Source organism: Cryptomeria japonica, chromosome 7 (genome assembly GCF_030272615.1).
Source record: "Cryptomeria japonica chromosome 7, Sugi_1.0, whole genome shotgun sequence".
Classification (NCBI taxonomy): Eukaryota; Viridiplantae; Streptophyta; class Pinopsida; order Cupressales; family Cupressaceae; genus Cryptomeria; species Cryptomeria japonica.
The window spans coordinates 740938237-740963992 of NC_081411.1; positions in this window are offsets into that span (position 1 = coordinate 740938237).

Below are 25756 nucleotides of genomic sequence, written 5' to 3' on the forward strand. Positions count from 1 at the left end.
ATAACACAAGAATAGAGTGCAAACTTTTTTTTTTTTTAAAGTTAAACACAACATTAAGATACAACGAAATATCAAAATTCATATTACATAGTGGAAGACATCAACTAACACCTATAGAGTTTCCCAATGTGATTACTTAATTACATATTTCACTTAACACACTAATAAATCCAATAAGCTGATTATCTTATAACGAGATAATTCTTAAACAAGGATAATTTTTTTCAGATAGATGAAAATATAATTCACAAGATAAGGTTCATCCATTAAGATTTATTCATATCCTATGTTCAATATTTTCATTAAAGTATAAGCCATACATCTAATTTAACAACACACTTGAATTTTATCATAAGCTAATGAGATCTTCCCATGCATACTTAATTTCCTTAACAATAACTGAATGTATTCCATTATACTAAGCTACATTCATTCATGATCCAATTTACTGCATTGAAAAGACGACTGCATACATGCAATTAAGAATAATTTCATCTTATCCACTTTATACATGCTAACATAATGCTATTCATACGTGCAAAAACTGAAAAAGGAATTATAAGAGCATAAGCATCGCATAACACCAAAATGATCTCGGAGTTCACCCCAAAAGGGCTACATCTCTGGGTCTGCTCAACTGCAAGACCCCTCTGATAATTAATAAAGTTAAGAATACATGAGGTTCTCATAATTTACAATCCTACCATTAAGGCGAAACATAATCAATATACAAATGACCACATTGGTCAATAAATACATAAACGATCCCTGAAAAGGAAAGGATCCAACTGAACATAATCAAAGCTAATACAAAGGTCAATTTAAACATCCACAAAACTGAGTCATCACAACCCAAGGTCTAACATGAAAATAGGTTCTCACAAGGGCATAAGCAACATGACGACTCCACAAAAGTGCTCCTATCTGGACAATATAACAACACACTAGCGAAAGTAGGGGACAAGTGTCATCACACAACTCAGTATGGTTACCATGGCAGGTCTTCGTAGGTCCCAACCCCATACACTGGGTTACCCTGACAACCTAATCCGAACCTCCGGCCCATCCAAGCCTTATGTGGACCCACACATCCTTTCGTGAAGACAAGTATGATGGTTTGCCATTTCAGGCCTTCTCACAGCATCTCGAGTCTACGTTAGCACTTGTCCCATGTGTGAGGCACAATTATCTTACTTAGAGATTACATTCTACTCTACTGTTAGGTTATCACTTATTAGACTCACTTTTGATGGGCTACCCAGTAGCCACTTTGGGCGTGGCCCCCAATCAAAAGCCACTTTCCCATACGACACTAGACTATACTCAGACGAACTCAAAACCCAAGGAATACACATGGTTAAGCGAATGGAGTTTGAAATGGAGAAAACAACCATTTGGTCAAACACGACATCCTTTGACGTGCATTGATAGACAGTACTCTAACTAGAGACCTAACCAACTATGGTCAACTACAAGTCATCATTCGACACCCACATAAAGGATATGACCAACTACGACACCACCACAATACAACAGTCAACTCAGAACCGAGGACTAAAATAGGTACCCAAATCAACCATACGACCGGGTCCAATCAAACAAAGCAAGGCTTGCCATTACTTAAGCAAAAGCGAATACAGAAATTAAACTCGCATAGGCAATAACCGGAAAAGACAATATTTTCCCATATTGATTTAAACATTGAAATCGATCCAATTTTCTAATTGATCTAAGTTTGATTGCAGATAGCTACCTCATCTAGGTACAGATTGTTTTTGGTTTTTTAACTCACTAAGGTTCATTTGCATCGAACATACATAAATACGTCATAATGAGTTCTTAAACCAAGTTCACATGAATATAATTAAATAACATTAACCGAATAAATATGCTATTTAATCTTCCAATAAAACATCATTGATATTCTCTTTTGAAATAAAATAGCTCAATCTCACTTCTTCAAATAAGCATATAGTTTCCAAAAATGAAAATATACCCTTAGAAAGGAGCTATAACAAAATAGGTAAACATTTTCCGAATTAACATAATATTTTAATTCCACAAAATCCTATTAACATAGGGGTTAATTTCCAAGAGTTAACAAATAATAAATATTTGATTTTATTCTTTCTTTTCAATTTGCAAATGCCTATATTAGTTCCTTGCAAATACATCAAAATGCAATTTAACCAATTAACGTATATATTAATTACTCATTAATTAATTATATACATTAATTAATAATTTAATGAATAAATTTTAACATTAAAACATTATCATTAAATAATATTAAATTGTATCATTAAATAAAATTAAATTGTTATATTTTTTTTTGATTAAAAAAATATATTAAAAAACCACTATTTTTTTTAAAAAAAGGAAACATAATATATAGGGGGGGGGGGGGGGGGGGGCGAGGGTTCCACGTGGCCCCCATGGGAGCTCACGCTGCCCCAAGGGGGAAGCGCTGCTTCCTAATGGGAGTGCGTAGCACCCCCATGGGGAGTGCTGCTACCCCCAAAGGGGTTACACAACACCCCCTCCTTCCACGTGGTGGGGAAACTCATCCACTTGGGGGGGGGTATAATAATTTATTTTATTTAATATTTTTTTTTTAATTTATTTTTACAAATTTATTGTTAAACACAGCAAATAAGAAAAATATAGTCCCAGTGACTATAAATAAAAAAAAAATTTAATTTTTTTATTTCCAAATACCCAGATTTGGGAAGGGAAATCTTTCCAACACAATACCATACTGGCAAAAAGAGATGGATTTACACAATTTTAACATCAAATCTGCCAAACCCCAATCTAAATTTCATTTTTTTAAACTCATATAAGGGAGATTCATTGGAGTTTTAAACGAATTTTTCTTGAGAACATCCAAACCCCAAAATTTGGTTTTAATTTTTTTTTAGAATCCATTTATACAAACAAAATTGACATCTGGAGGTTTGGAAAGGAAGCAAGGAGGATTTAAGATCCATAGATTCAAACTAAATCTCCTCCATTTCCCAAAAGCATAAGATCTTTCAAACTTCCCAAACAGATTTCTTCAAAATCAAAACAATTTCTAATAAACAAAGAAACCAAAAAAATATAAACCAGAATCTTACCTCATATAGCATTCCTAGAAAGGATCTAATGAAGAGCCCCATCCTGCAGCTCAAGAAATTTCTCCTCCTCCAAAACCCCCAATTTCTCCTCCAAATTTTTTTTCCAAAAATATATTTTTCCCCAAAAAAATTCAATCCCCAATATTTTCCAAAAGTCTAGGTTAAATGGGAGAAGTTGACCAAATTTTATTTTTGGAATTAAAACTTTTATTTAAAATAATTCCTCAAAAATCATTATTTTCCAACTATATCAATAAAATAAATTTGCTTTTCAATTAAAAATTGATTTTTCCAAATAACTCAATTTAACCTTTCTATTACCAAAATGCCAAGAAGATAAAATTAATTCTATTTCAATTAAAATTAAATCTTTCTTTTCATAGGCATAAACATAATAAATTTAATATTTAGATTTAACCATTTAATTGAACTTGCTCCCAATTTAAATCGAGCAATTCAAATTAACGATAAATCACATAAAGAAGTCATGTTTAATTTAGTCCATTAACCTTTAATGCATGAACACATATTTAATCAAATTAAATACTAAGGACTAATTACTCAGTTTAAACATACACACCAAACACGCAAACCAAGAACGCCAAACAAATAGATGACCCGCAAACCCAACCAAAGGGAATACCGACAATGATTGACGATGCTCTCTTGAGAACGACTATGGTCAAACGAGGGTCTTATGACCACCTAATCCAACTCTAAGGATTAAAGTGGTACACTCAAACCTGCAATCCAGGTGAAGATGAACCTCGCACTCATGCGGTACTGTACCTGAAATCTCCTGCAACCAAGAGTCAAACATGCATACATATATAAATTTAATGAACGTGTTAGCCCGAGATAATAACACGAAATAGGAACACTAAACAACTTGCATACAACTGGTGCGAAAACCACATTAACAGATATGCACTAAAATCAAAACATCCGAGTATAATCATTATATTATGATAAACTAACCAAGGTCAAACTGAGATTAGAAATTGATTAGGGTAGGGGTACTACAACATTTTTCCAAATTAAGAAAAGGAAACTTGCAATGAAAGAAGTGAATGCAATGAACTAGATGCAATCCACAAGATAACTTAAAAATTAAGGTTTTTGTAAATTCAACCACTAAATTTATGTAATTCAAATGAGATCTAGGGGAGGGATTTTGAATTTTAAAATTTGAAATTTGAGAAATGAAATTGGAACTTGCTGAATAATTGAATAATTCAAAATTCTAGGAAAAATGATTATCAAATTAAATGAATAAATTGATTGAAAGAATGAAGAGCGATAATACAATCTCCTAGGAAATTGAAAATGAAAATTATCCAAAAGAGACTGAATTTCAAAATTAGGTCCTTGTGAAAATAACCTCTTAATTTTAAAATTGAAAATTGAAAATAGGGAAGATTTAAATATAAAATTAGGGTTGTCCAAAACTAACCTCTTAATTTTAAAATTTTAAATATTGAAATATTGAAATTTTGAAGAAATCAATTTAATTTTATAAATTAGGGTTTGTTTAATTAAACACTTAATTTTAAAATTTAAATTTGATATTGTCCACAAGAAAATTAAATTCAAAATTAGGTTCTTGTAGAAAGAACTAGTTAATTTTAAAGTTTAAGATTTGAAAATAGATTTAAGATTGAATTTTTGAAATTGAAAAAAAAATGTAAAAACTAAATTTAAATTTAAAAATTAGGGTTTGTTTATTTAACCACTTAATTTTAAAATTTAAATTTGAGATTGAAATTTGATCCAAGGTTAAAATTTTAAATTTGAGTATTAAATTAGCATCCAAATTTGAAGAGAGAAATTCAAAATTTAAACAACCCACAAGCTGAATTTTAAAATTTTGAAAATTAAGGTTTTTGAAATTAACCACTTAATTTTAAAAATTAATTGTGAAATTTGAATTTGAAAATTGAACGAATGCTCAGATCTGAAATAATTAATCCAAATTAAACAATTGACAAGCTCAATTTTGAAAATAAAAATTAGGGTTTTTAATGAAATCAACCTCTAAATTTTCAAAATTTGCAAGGAAATCAAACTTGTACATGAAAACTTTAATATTAAATTGCATACACTTAGATCTGAAAAAAAAATCAGAATTAATGGTGTAAGGAGTCAGGTTCACCAAAATGTAAAGTGGAAAATTGGGGAGCTTAGCCAATTCGCCACTTGGAAGGGGGAGATCACTAAGCTCATTTTCACTTGGGAAAACTTTACATTCAAAAGAGGGGTTGAATCTACTAGATCCAATCCTAAATAACACAAGGATTGAATACTAAGCGGATTGGTTGAAATTAGAATGCAATTGACCCTCGTTTGTAAGTTGAACAAGTAAAGTGTTGAAATTGAAGACAAAGTAAGCGAAAATAGTGAGCTACAGATTTGGGATTCATTCACGCACATGGATTTGAGAAGTTTGGGATTTTTTGGAGCTTCTCTATGAAATCTACCAAAAGTATCAAGGGTGGTGTGTCCAGACAGGGGCACCCTCTAATCGGTCCTCTGAACTTTTTGTGCATCGAAATGGGTTTTTCCGTCTTTGCAAATAAAGCTTAATTCTAGAAGTACAGTTGTGCATTGTTTCCTACACAAATAAAAGAAGGGGAAAAGGGTTGGAAATAGGGGTTTGCCTTACTCAAACCCCGGTTAGAATCAACCTTGAATGAAATATTGCAAATGCTTGAAATAAATAATGTAAAGGTATACCTCAAATCTGCAATGAGTGATGATGATGATTAGCTTCTTGAATGTAGCCACATGCATTGTATGAAATGGCATGAACGTCACAAAATATTAACACACACACATGCTTTCAAATGAATGATTTAAAGTTACTCCACAATAGTTGAATGAGAATGGTTGATGTAGACTTGATGAGTGTTTGAGAAGACTTCACATAACCTGCGATTTCAATTCATAAGAAGTTCCTTCCAAATTACTTAATTTCCCTTAAATGAGGAAAGGAAAGGCTAAATATAAGAGAACCTAACTTTGTTTTGAGTCATAGGCTGACCTAGAAATAATATTTTTTGCCAATCTCTTGGATTTGAATATTAAAATACCATCAAAGAATGCTCCCAAAATTCGAGGAGAAAAATTCAGGACCATGTTCGTACCCACATGGTCCAAGCACACGGTCTGACCAAACTTTTTGCCAAATTTTTGGGGAAGCAAGATATTGTGATTTTAAAGCAATTTCCAGGAGTATGTGAGAATTTGAGATGTCTAGATATGCGAAATCGGGCCTTGAAGGTCGAAATAGGACACAATTAGGGCTCTTGATGAATCGATTAATTGGAAGAATAAAAAGGGGCACACTTAGGGTATGTCATGCTCAAACTTTTGGGCAAAAACGCAACAACAATTTTTTTTAAAAACAACATAAAAACACTAGATACTCTACGATAAAGATGAGATAAATAAATTTGTATAAGCAAAGGGTTATCTCAAGCGTTAAAAGAATGGGATTCCTAATGTTAATTTAATTGGCTCCACAATTATAACGTTTACAATTTAAACTAGACTAATTATACCCCAAAAAGGTCATCACAACTTTATTTATTAATTTAATTAATTTACCCCAAATAATTCTTCACTTATTAATCAAGAGATATTATTCATCCCAAATAGTAATTAATTGCTTTTGGTATAATTAAAATAATGTTAACACATATTTTATTGAATTCAAATTAACTAATTGAGCAATAGTAATAATGTGTTTAAATCTGTCTATTAAAATTAACCAAATCAAATATAATAATAACCTAATCAATAACCCCATTTTAATGTCGAATTAATTTCCCCTAAGCATTAAATATTAAATATTTAATATTTGACATTAAACTATCTCCTTAACTTAAATTTAATTATTATACTATATAAAATTTTCATTAATAAATTCTTAAGTTAAATACCCATACATGAGTATAACATTGCTATAAAAATAATTATTTACATCTTCCATTGAAATCCCTAAATAGACAACTAACCTAGAATATTAACTTAAATTAAATGGGCATTTCAAATTTAAAAGGAATTTTTTCCCTCTACTTTATTATTTTACTTATTTTATCTTTTTCTCTTATTCTAACCCTAACTAGGGTTTTATTTTAAAATCTATTAACTCCCTCTTATTTTACTTTTCTTCTTTCAATTTTTCCCTAACCTGAAATTGGGTTAGGGTTTTATGGAGCAATCCTTAACATATTTTTTTTTGTGTGTGTAGGTGAGCATGGCAATGGAGGAGACCACACTATGGTGGAGGAGGCACAGAGGGCCGAAGTGTGAGATAGGGCGGTAGTGGTGTGTGAGAGGGGGCAAAGGGGTTTCAATTTAAGGAGAGATCGAGGCGGTGGTGGTCGCGGCGCCACCGATGGGTCGCGACCCACACAGTGGCGCAGCTCATTGTGTGGGTCATGGTCAGCACAGTGGTTGCGGACCATTGTGTGGCTGTGACCCATGGGCACACAAACAAAAACCCTGCCCTACCAAAAAAAACAATTCACATGCAAATTTTTTGAAATGCAAATTTTTTTAATTATTATTTTAACAACATTAATATATATATATATATATATATATATATATATATTCCAAAGGGATATGAGTATTTTTTAATATATTTTAAATATATTAATATTTTATATATGTTTATATATGTTTATATATATATATATATATTCATGTACCAATATATTTATTCAGATTTAAATAATCTAATCTGTTTAATCAGAATAATAAATGTTACATATATTTGTTCAGATATATATAATCTTATCTTTTTTATCAGAATATTGAATGTATGTAAATTTTAATTTGAATGTATATGAAATCCCTTTTTTTATTTATTTACAGGCAACAACATATCTATTTAATTTTTCTTATAACAGTTTATTACATTGATGCAAAATAATAGGTATTTAGAATATAAAACATATATGTATATATATACTTAAATCTGCACTATTATTTTCTTTTACACTAACTTAGAACAGGTATGACAAATAACATAATGACTCTCTATTGTCTTTTCTACTTAAATAAAAATGCATAGATTAAAATATGCCTCTAAACTATGCATTTCCAGATTAAACAAATGTAGAGTTTGATAGGAAGCAAAGATGAACTTTCATTTCAGAATATAAAATTTAACATAAATAATTTATTTACAGCTGCAACTAATTCTTTCACATTTCCATTTCCTTTATAACTGCATTTATAAGACTTTTTTCTTTGTAGAATGATAAGATGAACAGAATGAAACAACTTAAATATTTATCTACTTCTTTTTCATTTACAACATGCATATCTTTTATTAACTTGATAAAATAGAAAACAAATTTCTTTCCAACCTTTTCAAGCAATATACAATATAAATAAATAACTCAAATGCCTTTATTTTCTCTTTATTTCTTTGAATGAACTAATCGAAATAAAAATGCATTTCTTTCTTCATTATTTGCTTTACACAAAATAGGAAGATTACATACTCAAGCCTCTTCATTTCTACCAAATGAGGGCTTGTCAAAATACATTTTTTTTTAAACTCATCATATTAAAAATAGGAACTTGCAAGTAGACCACTCCATTATTTATTCTAAGCAAACCTACAATAACATTTGTAGGTTGTGACCATGGAGGCTCACCTCCCAACCTAGGCTTACATGAAGCCACCGCCAAGCTAGGATAACGAAGCTTAAACGGGATACAAACATGCAAACATAACACAAGAAATTTTCACAATATTTGAACTCCCAACCCAAGGTTAAACAAAGTCACCAAGTGACTATTTCTTTGTGGGGTGAAGGTGGACCAAGTACCTAGAGGGGAATCTGCAATAGGAGAACACAATGCCTTTGCAAGGCTATCAAAATAGAGCCACCACTAGCCACATACTTGTCCCAAAATACCCTTATGTCACCCATGGCATACAAGCCCAAAATATCCCCTTATGACCCCCATTGCATAAACATAAAAAAAAAAAAAAAAACAATGCAGCAAGGGCCCCATAACCCTTGTGTATCACTCTCTTCCAAGAAGAGAGTCTCTACACTCTTAGGTTATCAAACATTCCCTCACCCTTAAGGATACTCTACCCTCCCAAGGGTGAGTATGGCCTTGAAACACACAAAAACAAAAATAATTCTACAAATAACAAAAAAGCACAAAGAAGGACTCAAGATAAACTACCCAAAAACCACAAAGAAAACAACATCAAAATTACATTCATTCATTTTCACATTGACAATAAAAATAATTTACAAGGATAAAATTTTGCCAACCTTAAATCTTAAAATGGAAATGAAGAGAAGTTGAAGAAGAGATGCCCAATCCACTAATCTCTTTCCTCCTCCATACTTAGAAAATCCAACCTCCAAAAACAAAAAAAAATGGACAAAAATTTTATGTCTCCAAAAAATGGAGAGTGGGTGATCAAAATTCTCCCTCTCAAACCATTCCCTAAGAAGACTCTTCTCACTCTTTCAAATCCTCTTGGGAAGGGTAAGAAATTTTCATAGGTTGGTCTTCCCAACATCTTACAAGCTCTCTAAACAAGGCAACCCAAAAAGGTAAAGGAAAAAAAATGGGGAAGAGAAAATATCACTCAATTGGAAGGTTGTCTAACCTAGGTAAGATCCTCAAAAGTTGAAATTTGGCCATCTTGAAAAACTCAACTTTTGAAGTGACTAGACAGTCACCAGGGAGTGGACACATGGCTAAAATTGGCCTTAACCCATAGGTAAAACATATGGACCTTTAAATATTCCCCTATCCTAACCTTAGGAGTTAGTTTAACCCTCTAGAAACTCACCCAAAGTTTACCTATGGGTCAACATTGAGTTGACCTTTCTAATGGCTCCCTATCCAAGACTTTCTTGGGACCATACTAGAATATTTTGAAAAATGCATTGGTAAAACAAATTCACTCCAAGGGGCATGTCACTGCTAACTCATTTAAGAACACATGTGTCAAGTGACACCACACAATTACACAATACTTAAATACACATGGCAATGTCCCTTTATTTGGAATTAATAAATTTAACAAATTCAATTTAAACATAAATTCAAGCATAAACATTTAAAAATAAAACACATTACACGCGAGGTGTTGTCTCTCCAAATAGACAACCCTTGGCTTCACAAATGTGCATAGGTTTAGCTTGATTCTCCAAATAGTTTCCATGGTCACATGGATTAGTTTTCCTACACATCTCACTTTGCACATTAGTAATCCCAATAATCACATATAATATTAACATATGAAAATAATACAATTCAGATATTTGCATACAATTTTAATTATAATAATCAAGTTTCCAATTATCCAATAAAATCCACATAAAATATTCTACTAAATGGCATCATCATAATCATCATGAAATTAATCATTGATAAAGCATGCATCCATAATTTCTAGCATCAAAATAAAGTACTACAAATCAGAGATAAATGAAATACACCATATCAATGTTATCCAATCACTGGATCATATAGAATCTATGTCCATAATGCATCTAAATAAAGTATAAATAATAGGTCCAAAAAATGAAAAATAACTACAATTCTATGATGGCTCAGGGTAGAGCCTCACACCCTCCCCCTCTAGGCATGAACTTCCTCTTGGAGTTCATCAAAAAGATTCATAACCTCATCATAACAATCCCACTGGACCCTAACTTGGTCCAATTCCTGGCCTCAAAGAGCCAGTGTCCAACAAGCCAAAATGTGAATGGGCTCCAAAGCTAGCTGCCTGTCCGAATCCACTTGCAAGGCATCCCAATCTAGAATATGAGACTCATCATAGATATATATTCTTGAGAACTGATACATGAAACACATCGTGAATGCATGATAGGCTAGGTGGAAAAGCTAGACGATATGCAATTGGTCCTATCCTCTCAATGATCTCAAATGACCCAACAAAGCAAGGTGCGAACTTAGAACCCTTTCCATAATGGATTGGACTCTTATGCAGTCGCATTCTCAAGAAAACTCTGTCCCTAACCATGAAGCTATGATCTATCCACTTCACATCTACATACTTCTTTTGTCTATCCTATGCCTCTCTAAGACACTGTCTAATCAAATCCACCTACTGCTCCATATCATGAGCTATCTTAGGACCAATAGCTACTCTATCCTCAATGCGGTCCTAACTCAAAGGTGTCCTGCAAAGTCTATCATACAAAGCCTGAAAAGGTTGCATCCACAAAGAAGTGTGATGCCCATTATTATAGGAAAACTCTACCAAAGGAAGGTACTTTTTCCATCTGGTTTGATGATTCATGACGTACATACGGAGCATGTCTTCTAACACTTGGTTTACTCTCTCTATTTGTCCATCCATTTCCAGATGATAGGTTGTACTAAAGTTGAGTCTGGTACCCATCACTGCCTATAACGCCTTCCAAAAGGAAGAAATGAAGAGGGAATCTCTGTCTGAAATAATATTGTGTGGAAAGCCATGAAGTCTGATGATATCCTGCAAGAATACCCATGCCATTGTTAGTGTTGTGAAGGTAGTTTGAACTGGCGAGAAGTGGGCCACTTTGGTCAACTTGTCAACTGTCACCATGATGGCATCATGATGATGTGATGACACAAGAAGACCAATGACAAAATCCATTGATATAGTATCCCACTTCCACTATGGTATCACATGAGACTGGAGCAACCTACCTGGATGGCGGTGCTCCACCTTGACTCTCTGGCACTTAAGGCATCAGGCTACTAGTATAGAAATGAATTTTTGTATACTTGGCCAATGATATAATTGTTTCAAATCTGCATGCATCTTCTTAATTTTGAGATGTGTTGCATAAGGAGCTCTATGAGCCTCCATCATAATGAAATCACACAACCCTCCAGAAGAAGGTACATAGATGTGCCCTTTATGGCATAGTAGTCCATCGAAATCTAATGAATAGTCTGCATACTTCCCTTCCAAGGTCTCCCAAGATCGCACTACCTAGCATACTTCTAAATACCACTCATCCTCTGGCAGCTGCTACAATATACGATCTCTCAAATTTGTGTCTATAGACATGAAGCATATATCATGATGTCTCCTAATCAAGGCATCTGCAACTATGTTTTCTTTCCCCTTGAAGTAGTGAACATCAAAATTATACTCACATAAAAACTCCATCCATCTTCTCTAATGAGCATTAAGATTAGGCTGAGTGAATATGTACTGCAAGCTCTGATGATCTGAATGAAGCTCAAAATGATGACCCAAAAGAAAATGTCTCCACCTCACAAGTGCGTGCACCACTACTACAAGCTCAAGGTCATGAGTAGGGTAGTTAAGCTTGTGAGTCTTAACTACCATAAAATCGGTCGAGGGATCTAGCACAATAAGAATAGGTGTACTAGTGAGTGCCCTTTTGAGTTCCTGAAAGGCCTTTTCACACTTTTCTGTTCAATCAAATTTCTTTCCCTTTCTTTGAAGAGATGTAATAGGATGTGCAACCCTAGAGAACCCCTCAATGAAGTGTTTGTAGTACCCTACTACACCCATGAAACTCCTTACTTCTGTCACACTAGTTGGTGTTGGCCAATCCATAATAGCTCTGATCTTTGATGGGTCAACTAAGATCCCATCACTGGATATAACATTCCCTATATATTTGACCTTTGATCTAAAGAATGCGCACTTTGATAAACTGCCATACAACTAATTGTCTCTCAAACACTGCATTACCTGCCTCAAGTGCTCCTCGTGCTCCTTCTCATTCTAAGAATATATCAATATGTCATCGAGGAACACAATCACAAACCGGTCAATGAAAGTGCGGAATACCCCATTCATAAGACTCATGAATACAGCTGAAGCATTCATAAGACTGAATGGAACCACATTGAACTCATAGTGGCCATACCTAGAATGAAAAGCGGTCTTGTGGATATCACTCTCTACTATCCTCAACTGATGGTACCCTAACTTCAAATCTATCTTAGAAAATACTTTGGCACCCTGAAGATGATCAAATAAGTTGTCGATCCTGGGCAAAGGGTATCGATTCTTGATGGTCACCTTATTGAATTGTCTATAATCCATACATAACTAAAGGGATCTATCCTTCTTCTGTATGAAGATGACTAGTGTGCCTCAAGGGGAGATGCTAGGACAAATTTGACCTTTCTCTAAGAGTTCCTCAAGCTTCATCTAGTTGAGCTCATTAAGCTCATTAGTGGTCATCCTATATGGTGCTCTCAAAACTGGCTCAGCTCTTAGTACAAGGTCTATGTGAAAATCAATCTCTCTACTAGGTGGCATACAAGGTAACTCAAAAGGAAAAATGTCTAAAAATTCCTTAAGGATAGGATGATCATCTATTGAAGGATCCTTCTCATCCTCTTCCTCTCTATCACTAATGGTGATGGGAAATAATTGGCATCCCTTTCACATGCTCCACTTAAGTTGCATAGCGTAAATCATACAAAGTGATACGGGTCTCTGAAACCCTAAAATTATGATGGAAGTACCATGATCATCAACACACATGATCTTTTTCTGGCGATAATCCATCTTGGCTCTGTGGGCGTATAGCCAATCCATGCCAAGAACAATGCCATAAGATCCTAGTGGTGTGACTTGAAGGTCTACTAAGGTGGTTGTACTCCCAATCTGAAGCTGGCAATCCCTAACCATTGATTCAATAGGCACTCTAGGTCCTTAAGCCAAATCCACTTCCCAACTAGCACCTTGCCTAGTTTCCACTAGCCCACAATGCTCCACAACCAATGGAGACATAAAAGAATCTATAGCTCCTGAATCAAACAAGATAGAAACATTGCTACCTCTTATCATACCCATGACCTCTATGAATGTGGCCTGATATTATACTTGGCGGTTGTCAACCACTGTGAAGACTCTATGGGACTTACCCATGTCCCCAACTGTAGGCTTCGAACCTACCATCCGCTGACTTCTTGTCATCTGACCCTATGGAAACTCTCTCACCATGTGTCCCATGGCCCCATAAGTGAAACAAGCACCATGTGTCTGAAACTCAACACCCTATGGCCTAGAGTATGTTTGTCCTCCTGTCCTGCTCGATCCACTATAACTGCCCCTGGAGGACTATTGAGTCCGTGTTGGAGGTGTGTATGGAACCTGTAGTCACTGATCATGCCTAGGACCCTCTGTCTGCCACTACTTGGGCTTAAATCCCGATTGACCTTGTGGAGACCTTTTCCTTTGATTCTATTGTGGTTGTTAAGGAGGAGGGGGTTTGAAGGACGTTGATGAATGTCTATGATTACCCTTCCAGTGGGGTTTTTGAAACCCAAAAGACTAAGGTATAGGGTTTCAGTTCTGATGTCGATCCCGCATGTCCTGAGGTCTACCGTGAATCTCCTCTAATATCAAGGCCTTCTCTATGATAACCCGAAGGCTTCCTAGAGCTGCCATCCTAACTGGTCCTGCTATATCGGCATTCAATCCTTGGATAAACTGGTTGACAAGTAGCTTCTTGTCCTTTAGGTAGTCAACATAGGGTAAGAGCTCAAAGAACTTTCTCTCATACTAGGACACTAAGAGACCCTTCTATTAAAGGTCATGAAACTCATTAATCATGCATTGCCTAAAGTGCTCTAAAAGGTATCTATCTCTGAATCTCTCCGTAAAGATGTCCCAAGTGACAATGTCCACAACTATGTCATTCTTATACTCCTCCTATCTCCACCATGTGGAAGCCATCCCTCTCAAAAGGTGAATAGCAATTTGTGCCTTCAAATTGCTCTCATAGAGACCTAATCTAAAGCACCTTTCTAGGCTCAATAGCCAAGCCTCAACCCCTACCCCATTGGTAGATCCTGCAAATGATGGTGGTTGAAGATGTAAAATTTCTCTGATCTGATCCATGGGATCACAAGGTGCTCTCTCTAAAATTACTGGTGCCACAATTGGAGGTGCCTCAAGTAGATGGACCGATGCAAGCTCATGCTCAGCTTGAGCCTCTATATGGTTAGGAGGTGGACTCCTACTCCGCTCCCTAGCTGTAGATCTATGACTCTCAGAAATTTGGTGCTCTACCTGATGATCTACTATAGGGAGTCTATCATGAACTATTCCTATTAGGTTCTGAAGTGCAACCAAAATGTCTCAGTTAGGGTCAATCAATTGTTCAAGAGGAGCTTCTTGATTCTCTTTTGGAACCGACTCTTCTCGCACAACATCTTCACGTGCCATGTGAGCAAGTCTAGTACCCCTACCGTACCTACGATCTTGTCATGTAATCGACGACATCCTTAATGATCAATAAAATAAAATAAAATAAAGTAAATAAATAAATAATTAATTAATTTTTTTTAAAAGAAAATAATATTTAAAGTGAAACGCAATGGATAAAAGGTTCCTAGTGTTGGAAACCTGGCTCTGATACCAAAATGTCATGCCCAAACTTTTGGGCAAAAACGCAACAACAATTTTTTTTAAAACAACATAAAAACACTAGATACTCTACGATAAAGATGAGATAAATAAGTTTGTCTAAGCTAAGGGTTATCTCAAGTGTTAAAAGAATGGGATTCCTAAAGTTAATTTAATTAACTCCACAATTATAACGTTTACAATTTAAACTAGACTAATTATACCCCAAAAGGGTCGTCACAACTTTATTTATAATTTAATTAATTTACCCCTCATAATTATTCACTTATTAATCAGGAGATATTAATCATCCCAAATAGTATTTAATTGCTTTTGGACTAATTAAAATAATGTTAACACATATTTTATTGAATTCAAATTAACTAATTGAGCAATAGTAATCTTGTGTTTAAATCCATTTATTAAAATTAACCAAATCAAATATAATAGTAACCTAGTCAATAACCCCATTTTAATGCCAAATTAATTTCCCCTAAACATTAAATATTAAATATTTAATATTCAACATTAAACTATCTCCTTAACTTAAATTTAATTATTATACTATAGAAAATTTCCATTAATAAATTCTTAAGTTAAATACCCAAACATGAGTATAACATTGTTATAAAAAAAATTATTTACATCTTCCATTAAAATCCCTAAATAGACAACTAATCTAGAATATTAACTTAAATTAAATGGGTATTCCCATTTCAAATTTTAAAGGAATCTTTTCCCTCTCCTTTATTATTTAACTTCTTTTATCTATCTCTTACTCTAACCCTAACTAGGTTTTTATTTGAAAATCTATTAACTCCCTCTTCTTTTACTTTTCTTCTTTCCATTTTGCCCTAACCTGAAATTGGGTTAGGGTTTTATGGAGCAATCCTTAACATTATTTTTTGTGTGTGTGTGCAAGTGAGCATGGCGGTAGATGAAACCACGCCATGGTAGAGGAGGCATAAAGGGCCGAAGTGCAAGAGAGGGTCGCGGTGGTGTGCGAGAGGGGGCGAAGGGGTTGCAGTTTAAAGAGAGGTCGAGGCAGTGTTGGCCGCAGTGCCACCGGTGGGTCGCCCCACTGCGTGGGTCATGGCCCACACAGTGGCACGACCCACTATGTGGGTCGCAGCCCACATAGTGGTTGCAGACCATTGTGTGGTTGCGGCTTGTGGGCACACAAACAAAAACCCCACCCTTCCAAAAAAAAAAAAATTCACATGCAATTTGTTTGAAATGCAAATTTATATGTGTGTGTGTGTGTGTGTGTGTGTGTGTGTGTGTGTGTTGTTGAAAGGGATATGAGTATTTTTGAATATATTTCAAATATATTGATATTTTATATATGTTTATATATATATATATATATATATATATATATATATATATTTAGATTTAAATAATCTGATCTATTTAATAAGAATAATAAATGTTACAAATATATTTGTTAAGATATATGCAATCTTATCTTTTTTATCAGAATATTGAATGTATGTAAATTCTTATTTAAATGTATATGAAATCCTTCTTTTTGTTATTTACAAGTTACAAGCAACAACATATCTATTTAATTTTCCTTGTAACAGTAGATTAGATTGATGCAAAATAGTAGGTGTTTAGAATATAAAATATACATGTATATATACTTGAATCTACACTATTATTTTCTTTTACACTAACTTAGAATAGGTATGACAAATAACATAATGACTCTCTATTGTCTTTTCTACTTAAATAAAAATGCATAGATTAAAATATGCCTCTAAACTGTGCATTTCAATATTTAACAAATGTAGAGTTTGATAGGAAGCAAAGATGAACTTTCATTTCAGAATATAAAATTTAACATAAATAATTTATTTATAGCTGCAACTAACTCTTTCACATTTCCTTTTCCTTTATAACTGCATTTCTAACACTAATTTTTTTCTAGAATGATAAGATGAATAGAATGAAACAACTTAAATATTTATCTACTTCTTTTTCATTTCCAACATGCATATATTTTATTAACTTAATAAAACACAAAACAGATTTCTTTCCAACCTTTTCAAGCAATATACAATATAAAGAAATAACTCAAATGCCTTTATTTTCTTTCTATTTCTTTGAATAAACTAATAAAAATAAAAATAAATATCTTTCTTCATTAATTTCTTTACAAAAAAAAAGGAAGATTACATAATCAAGCCTCTTCATTTCTACCAAATGAGGGCTTGTCAAAATACATTTTTTTTGAAACTCGTCATTTAAAAAATAAGAACTTGCAAGTAGACTCCACTCCATTCTTTATTCCAAGCAAACCTGCCATAACATTTGTAGGTTGTGACCATAGAGGCTCACCTCCCAACATGGGCTTACATGAAGCCACCCCTGAGCTAGGAGAACCAAGGCTAAACGGGATACAAACATATAAACACAACAAGAAAGTTTCACAACATTTGAACTCCCAACCCAAGGTTAAACAAAGTCACCAAGTTACTATTTCTTTGTGGGGTGAGGGTGGACCAAGCACCTAGAGGAGAATCTGCAATAGAAGAACACAATATCTTTGCAAGGCTGCCAAAATAAAGCCACCACAAGCCACATACTTGTCCTAAAATACCCTTATGTCCCCCATGGCATACAAGCCCAAAATCTCCCTTTATGACCCCCATTGCATAAACATAAAAAAAAAACCAAAAATAAAAATCATTCTACAAATAAGGAAAAACACAAAGAAGGCCTCAAGATGAACTGCCCAAAAACTACAAAGAAAACAACATTGAAAGTACATTCATTCATTTTCACATTGACAATAAAAAGCATTTACAAGCATAAAATTCTACCAACCTTAAATCTGCAAATGGAAATGAGGAGAGGTTGAAGAAGAGCTGCCAAATCCGATAATCTCTTTCCTCCTCCATACTTAGAAAATACAACCTCCAAAAACTATAAAAAACTTGGACAAAAATGCTATGTCTCCAAAAAATGTAGAGTGGATGATCAAAATTCTCCCTCTCAAGCCATTCCCTAAGAAAACTCTCCTCACTCTTTCCAATCCTCTTGGGAAGGGTGAGATATTTTTATAGGTTGGTCTTCCCAACATCTTACAAGTTCTCTAAACAAGGCAACCCAAAAAGGTAAAGAAAAAAAAAATGGGGAAGAGAAAATATCACTCAATTGGAGGGTAAGTTCACCAAGATGGTCAACAGAAAGGGAGGTATAAGTGGCCACTTTTTTCTTTTCTTTTCTGAAAACAGGTAAACCTGAACTTCAAAGACCTAGTTGAAGGTTATGCACTCAAAACTAGGAGTTGAGAAAAGAATAAGAATTGTAGTACTCTAAATCTAGTTTCTAAACTACCAAATTTTTTTAAAATTTGATAAGATTAAGAGGGTCAAACCTTTCATGCACAAAAAATTGTTCTTGATTTTTTTCAGAAAAATATAACATAGTTGTTTTTCTTTCGCTGCACAAAATATATAGTTAGATTTAGTGTTTTGCAAAACTCTTTGGTAGGATGATAGGTAAGAGTGAGATCTAGAAGTTGTGTATTTTTTTGTAATTTTCCGTTGAGTATTTTTTTTTAATGATTTTTGGAAGTGACGGCATCCTGAAAATTTGGTACATGTTCGTGCATTGGGCATAACTTGCATAAAAATAATAAAAAATGCAAACTTTTTTTTTAAGTGTATAGAATCTAGTGCATAACAATAATATGTAATTTATTTTGAATTTGGTCAAGTATATCAAAAGTATTAAAAAAATGGTAGACATATGTTTGTGAGGACTGTCAAGGTACTGATAAAGAAAATTAAGTCTTACTATGCTAATGTTGTCCAAAAATAGAAAAAATTATATGGTCAAAAAACTAAGATGTGTGAGATTATGGTGGTAATTTTGGAGATACCTACTTGATCATTTGTAAACCTGATGATGTTGAAGTCAAGAAGTCATGTTGGAGGATGAAAAAACATGTAAAGGGACAAAACAAGGGGGAAAATGGGCTTGCAAGCCTTAGCGTCATTTTCCAACCCTCTTACCAAGCCAAAACTCACACAGGTTTTGAAAAACAAAAAGTACTATTCATAGTTCTAAATAACCCATACGGGTTATGTAAAACTAAAACATTTTTTTTTTGTTTCACAAAACTCGTACGAGTTATGAAGACATAATAATAAATGCTTGTAAACTTAGCATTTACTACACATGTTTTATACATACCTAGATAATATGTGTTTGTGTATGTATATATGTATATCTATAGTTATATATACATATATTTATATAGATATATGTATATATGTTTGTATAAATGCATGTATCTCTTCTTTTCCTCTCTCTCTCGTCTTCCTTCCCCCATCATTATCTTTGTCTACTCTAAGCCCTAATTATCTTCCTTGAGTTCTATCTCATCTCTCTCTCCCTCACACTTCTCTCTTTTTCGATTCTCTCACCTTCTCTCTCTCTCATTATCCTATCTTATTCTCACCCTCTCCCCTTTCTCTCTCTTTCTCTCCCCCTCCCTCTCCCTCTCCCCCTCTCCCTCCCTCTCTCGTTATCTTATCTCTTTCTCTCCCTCTCTCTCTCTCTCTCTCCCCTATACTCTCTCTCTCCCTCTCCCTCTCTTTATCCTATTCTCCCCATCTTCGCCCTCCCTCTCCCTCTGCCTCTCTCCCAATTTCTCCTCTATCTCTCCCCCTCTCATTATCCTATTCTCTCCCTCTCTTCCTATCTCCTATTCTCTCTCTCTCTCTCTCTCTCTCTCTCTCTCTCTCTCTCTCTCTCCTTTTCCCAATCTCACTCTCTTAATATCCCCTATCCCCTATTCTCTCTCTCTCTCCCTCTCCTTTTCCCAATATCCCTCTCTCTCCTCTCCTTTTTCCAATCTACCTCTCCCCCTCCCCCTCTCCTTCTCTCCCTCTCTCCCTCTCCTTTTCCCAATCTCCCTCTCTTCCTATCCCCTATTCTCTCCCTCTGCTTTTCCCAATCTCCCTCTCTTCATATCCCCCATTCTCTCTCTCTCTCTCTCCCTCTCCTTTTCCTAATCTTCCTCTCTCTCCCACTCTCCCTCTCCTTTTTCCCAATCTCCCTCTCTCTCCATCACCCCCTCTCCTTTTCCCAATCTCCTCTCTCTCCCTCTCCCTCTCTCCTACTCCTTTTCCCAATCTCTCTCTCTTCCTATCCCTCATTCTCTCTCTTCCTATCCCTCATTCTCTCGCTTACGTCTCTCTCTCTCTCTCTCTCTCTCTCTCTCTCTCTCTCTCTCTCTCCCACTCCTTTTCCCAATCTCCCTCTCTTCCTATCCCCTACTCTCTCTCTCTCTCTCTCTCTCTCTCTCTCTCTCTCTCTCTCTCTCTCTCTCTCTCTCTCTCTCTCTCTCCCACTCCCTTTCCCAATCTTTCTCTCTTCCTATCCTCTATTCTCTTGCTTACCCCTCTCTCTCTCTCTCTCTCTCTCTCTCTCTCTCTCTCTCTCTCTCTCTCTCTCTCTCTCTCTCTCTCTCTCTCTCTCTCTCTCTCTCATTTTCCCATTCTCCCTCTCACTCCCTCTCTCCCTCTCCTTTTTCCAATCTCCCTCCCTCTCTCCATCCCCCCTCTCTCCTTCTCCCTCTCCCCCTCTCCTATTCCCAATCGACCTCTCTCTTCGTCTCCCTCCCTCTCTCCCTCTCATCCTCTCCTTTTCCCAATCTCTCTCTCTCCATCTCCCCCTCTCCTTTCCTCAATCTCCCTCTCTCTCCCTCTCCCTCTCCCCCTCTCATTTTTCTCGTTCTACATAACCCATATGAGTTATGAAGAACTAAGGCCAAAACTTCTAGTTCTACATAACCTGTACGGGTTATGAGAAATTGTGAATGTTGACATAAAAGGTTTCCATAACCCGTACAGGTTATGCAAAAATCTTAATATATTTCAGTCCCAACGACGTAAAAACCAACATTGCAAGTTGTTTGAAGGCCCCACTACTTTTTCACATGATTTTTTGGGACAGTTACAGTCAAGTTTTCATATTCTTTTGTCACTTTTGCTTTGGAATGACTGATTTGTCTCATATATTGGATTGTTTTTGAAGTTATTTTATCATTGTTACTTTAGATTATAACAAAATCATGATCATTTGTCATTTTTTTTCTTTGATCATGATTGATTTTTCTTGTATTTTTTTTTTTTAAAGTTATTTTATTATTGTTACTTTAGATTATAATAAAATGATGATCATTTGTTGTTTTTTTGCTATTTGATTATGGATTGTCATCATGATGTTATGTGTAGGACAATGGGAAAGAACAAGAGAGGAACAAATTAACAAAGAGAGGCAGCAAAGGAAAGACAATAGGAGTGTATGAAGAGATTACATGAAGGTACGTCATCTAATGCACCTAATGAAAGTGATGAACATTCAACAATTGAAATTGATATGATGAATGCACCAAATCAAAATGATCAACATTCACCAGTTCAAATAGACATGACGAATGCACCTAATGTATGCAATGAACATATACCATTTGAAAATGATCTGGTGAATGCACATGTTAATGAAATTGAAGAAGATATACCATTTGAATTTGATGTGAACAATGTTGTTAGGACCCAGAGACAAGTGAGAAGGGGGGGGGGGGGGGTGAATTAGTTGTCTATTAATTTCAACCCAAATATAACTTAATCAAACTTGATACTTAATACTGGTAAACCAAACTTAATGTTGGTTGACAAATTAGTAGTTAATAATAATATCAGTGAAACTCAATGCATAAAACAGAAAGAGAAACAACATCCACAACACATAACATAGAGATTTGTACGTGAAAACCCTGTAAGGGGAAAATCACAGTGGGAAACCTTACCCACAATTAGATGATACTAGTGCAGATAGTATGTGTATGCAAATGGGGCCTGCACATGCATAAAGGCCAACCACCTAGATCTCACTACTCAATGATAAAATAGGAGTCACACTGACTACAATTGGATGGTTAAATCCAATGATAATGTACTTCTCAAAGTAGCATCTCCAATGCTGGATTCAGTACCAGTTAAGATCTGATAATCACCTTCAAACCTTCTTTATGGTCTACTCATATGATCTTCAATATTCACACATACCATATTACAATACCATAACCTTAGTTACATTATTCTTCTTCGTCTTCTTATCTCACAAATGAGATCTTACATATATACCAAAACCTAAGACCAAATGTGTAGGTCGACCTACCAAGAATATTACAATTAAACCAATTACAAATAAGTCAAGATGTGATGCATCATGTCGACTCAATACATTTACAACAATATCCAATTAATAAATCATCTCCATAACATGTCGTGCTAATCTAGAATAGATAATTCATGTCGGTCCACAACCTAGACCAATTTGCCGGTAACAACAAATATGCCAACCCGATTAGACCAATTACCAAAATATCAAAACTAAGTGTCCAAACCATGTCTTCAACATAACCAAGTGATCTCCAGATGATGACAAGTCATCTTTAGTGCCAGTGTACAATATAACCTATCGGTGAACTATATACCGATGACTGTGCATAAGTCACTAAACTTGTCAGTGAACATAATGTGCTAGTTCAACATAGCCAAAGATCTCCAGAAGGATAAGTGTTGACATCAATGACAAAACTAATGCAGCACATCTAAGTGCTAAAACAGAATGCCAAAAACCAAAAACCAGCAATCTCTAGAATAGATCAATACCAGAAATCAAAATACAAATGCAGAGAGTATATATCTCTCCCTCAATGAATAATCTCTCCCCATAGGATAATGTTAATGTTTTTCATAGATATCTCTCCCCCTTTGATATCAAATTCCAAAGCAATACAAATACTAGAACATACAGTAACTCATAGAACCAATTTCAATAACCAATTGTTTTAACCAACTACTCCCCGAGAAGTAGCTCTCCTCCATCAAAGCCGGAAAAAAGGTTTCTTTGTTAATTCTATCGGTTTGATGTTGTTGGTGTAAATAATTATTCATCATGGATATTATTACACCTTACTTAAGTTTACTTAGGAAATACATTTCATAGTAGTTTGGGTATGAGACACTTGGGTGTTTGTGCCACATCGGGATAGTGTGTGTAGGAGAATTTCCACCTTTTATGGTGTGATCTTGTTGTTACACTCCACATTCAGTGGGTGATTCACCTTATGTGGAATATTATATTGTTTCTCCTACCTATCCTTGTTTCTTATTGAGCCACATGTCATGTTTGTGTGCTCACATATCCATATAGCCTTGCCTATATAAACAGACTCATATTCATTGTATGTATCGCTTGATGATCCTATTTATCAGTATTTTCATCTTGATAGAATACAGTTTATTTCTATCATCTATTTTGTTTTCTCTATTTGTGCTTTCCATTGCCTCTAGATCTTGGCAAAATCTCACATGGTATCAGAGCCATTAGAGTGTCATTGGTTTGCTAATTGAGAGAAATTTGATGCTATTTGGGATTGTGTATTTTGGAACTTTCTATTGCAAGTTATTATTGAAGCTTGATGGGTCAAATCTGAGGTCAGCATTGGATTTAGGAGGTTCAAGAAAGTCATTTTTTCCTTTTGTTTCATCAAAATCGGACTTCGGAGGCCAAATCTAGAGTCATTTGAAGTTTGACGCTACAACAGAAATTTTCTAGAAATTATAATTTTGCAGGCATTCTTTAAATAGCGATATCTCACTCATCTAGATTCATTTTTTAGAGAAATGTTTTTTGTTTCAGGGTAGAATTTCATGATTTGTACAATGGTGCAGAATTTTTATGATTTTTGGATACAAGTTTTTCGGAAATTGTGAAATCCCAATTTTTACAACTTTGGAGGCTTTGTTTGGACTCATATGGACTCCTTTTTAGGTGCCATTTCTTTTGAAAGTGCATATTTTTCATCTACTTTCATAATCTGCCATCTATTTGTAGTGATTTTAAGTAGAAATTGTACTTTCAGTATTTGGCCATTTTTGGCATATTTGGTACTTGCATTTTGCTTGGATCTCAGTTTAGATCACTAGTAGTATTTGTTGAAGTCTCTTAGATCTCATTTTGAGAAGTTGTAAATTGAAATCAGAAGTCCACTTTGCCTTGTTTTGCAAGTGGCCCATTGTATACGCACTAAGTATAAAGTGCCAAAATCACCATTTTGGGGGAATTTCTTGATTGAGTATTTTGGGGGGGTGTCTTGTGTGATTGTGCCTCTCTCTATCTTGTGTTTTTTCATTTTTGTGCTATGGGTTCTCCTAAATTTCCACTTTTAACTCCTCATAATTATGCATCATGGAAAATTAAGGCATAGAGTAAACTAATGGAAAAAGGACTCATTCATTATGTAAATGAAACTATTACAGCACCACCTGATCCTAAGGCTGATCCTAATGCTCAAATTGAATGGCTTACTAAGAATGCTATGGCACTTGGAACTCTTAGAAAGTATGTATCAGATGACCTCATTTTTCACATTGATAAGCGTACTACAATTAAAGAGGCTTGGGATATTTTTAAGAAATTGTATGGTCAAGTTGATGAGATTAAAGGCTACAAGCTTGATAGTGAACTCACAACTTTGGATCCCAAGGATTTTGATATAATCCAAGATTATGTCACAAAAGCAACCGAGCTAAGAGAAAAGCTAAAGGACTATGGAATTGACAAAAAGGATGCTCAATTGGTTTATAACTTGTTGGACAAGCTTCCTTTAGAGTATGCAGCGTTTGTATCTAGCTTTCACACCCATAGGTGTTAGGCCCAATATGGAAAGCTAATGTATTGAGAGGGGAGGGGTGAATTTAGTACTTCAAATCCTTTTATCAACAATATCTTTACTATTATGCATAAACCAAAAAATGGTGTAACATAACATAAAGCTAAAACAAATAAGTAACAATCATACATGATTTACTCCATAACACATATATTTTGGTTACACAGAAACTCTTGGTTAGAGAGAAAAACTGCGGTGGGGATGGCACCCACAACTTCACTACTGCAATAATAAAGAGTGCTCAATTAGAGCTATATATTTAGCTATTTCTGATAGCTTACCCTATTAGGAGTAACAAGATCTGTTAGATCTACCTTGCTAAAGGATTTTACAACACTTTATATAAATGTTGCACCTGGTTAGAGGCTTTACAATTTATAGACTTGATTAGAGTCTTTTACCCTGTTAAAGGTTTCTCTTACAACTTCAAAATATTACAATAAGACTTTACAAATATCTACAACTTTA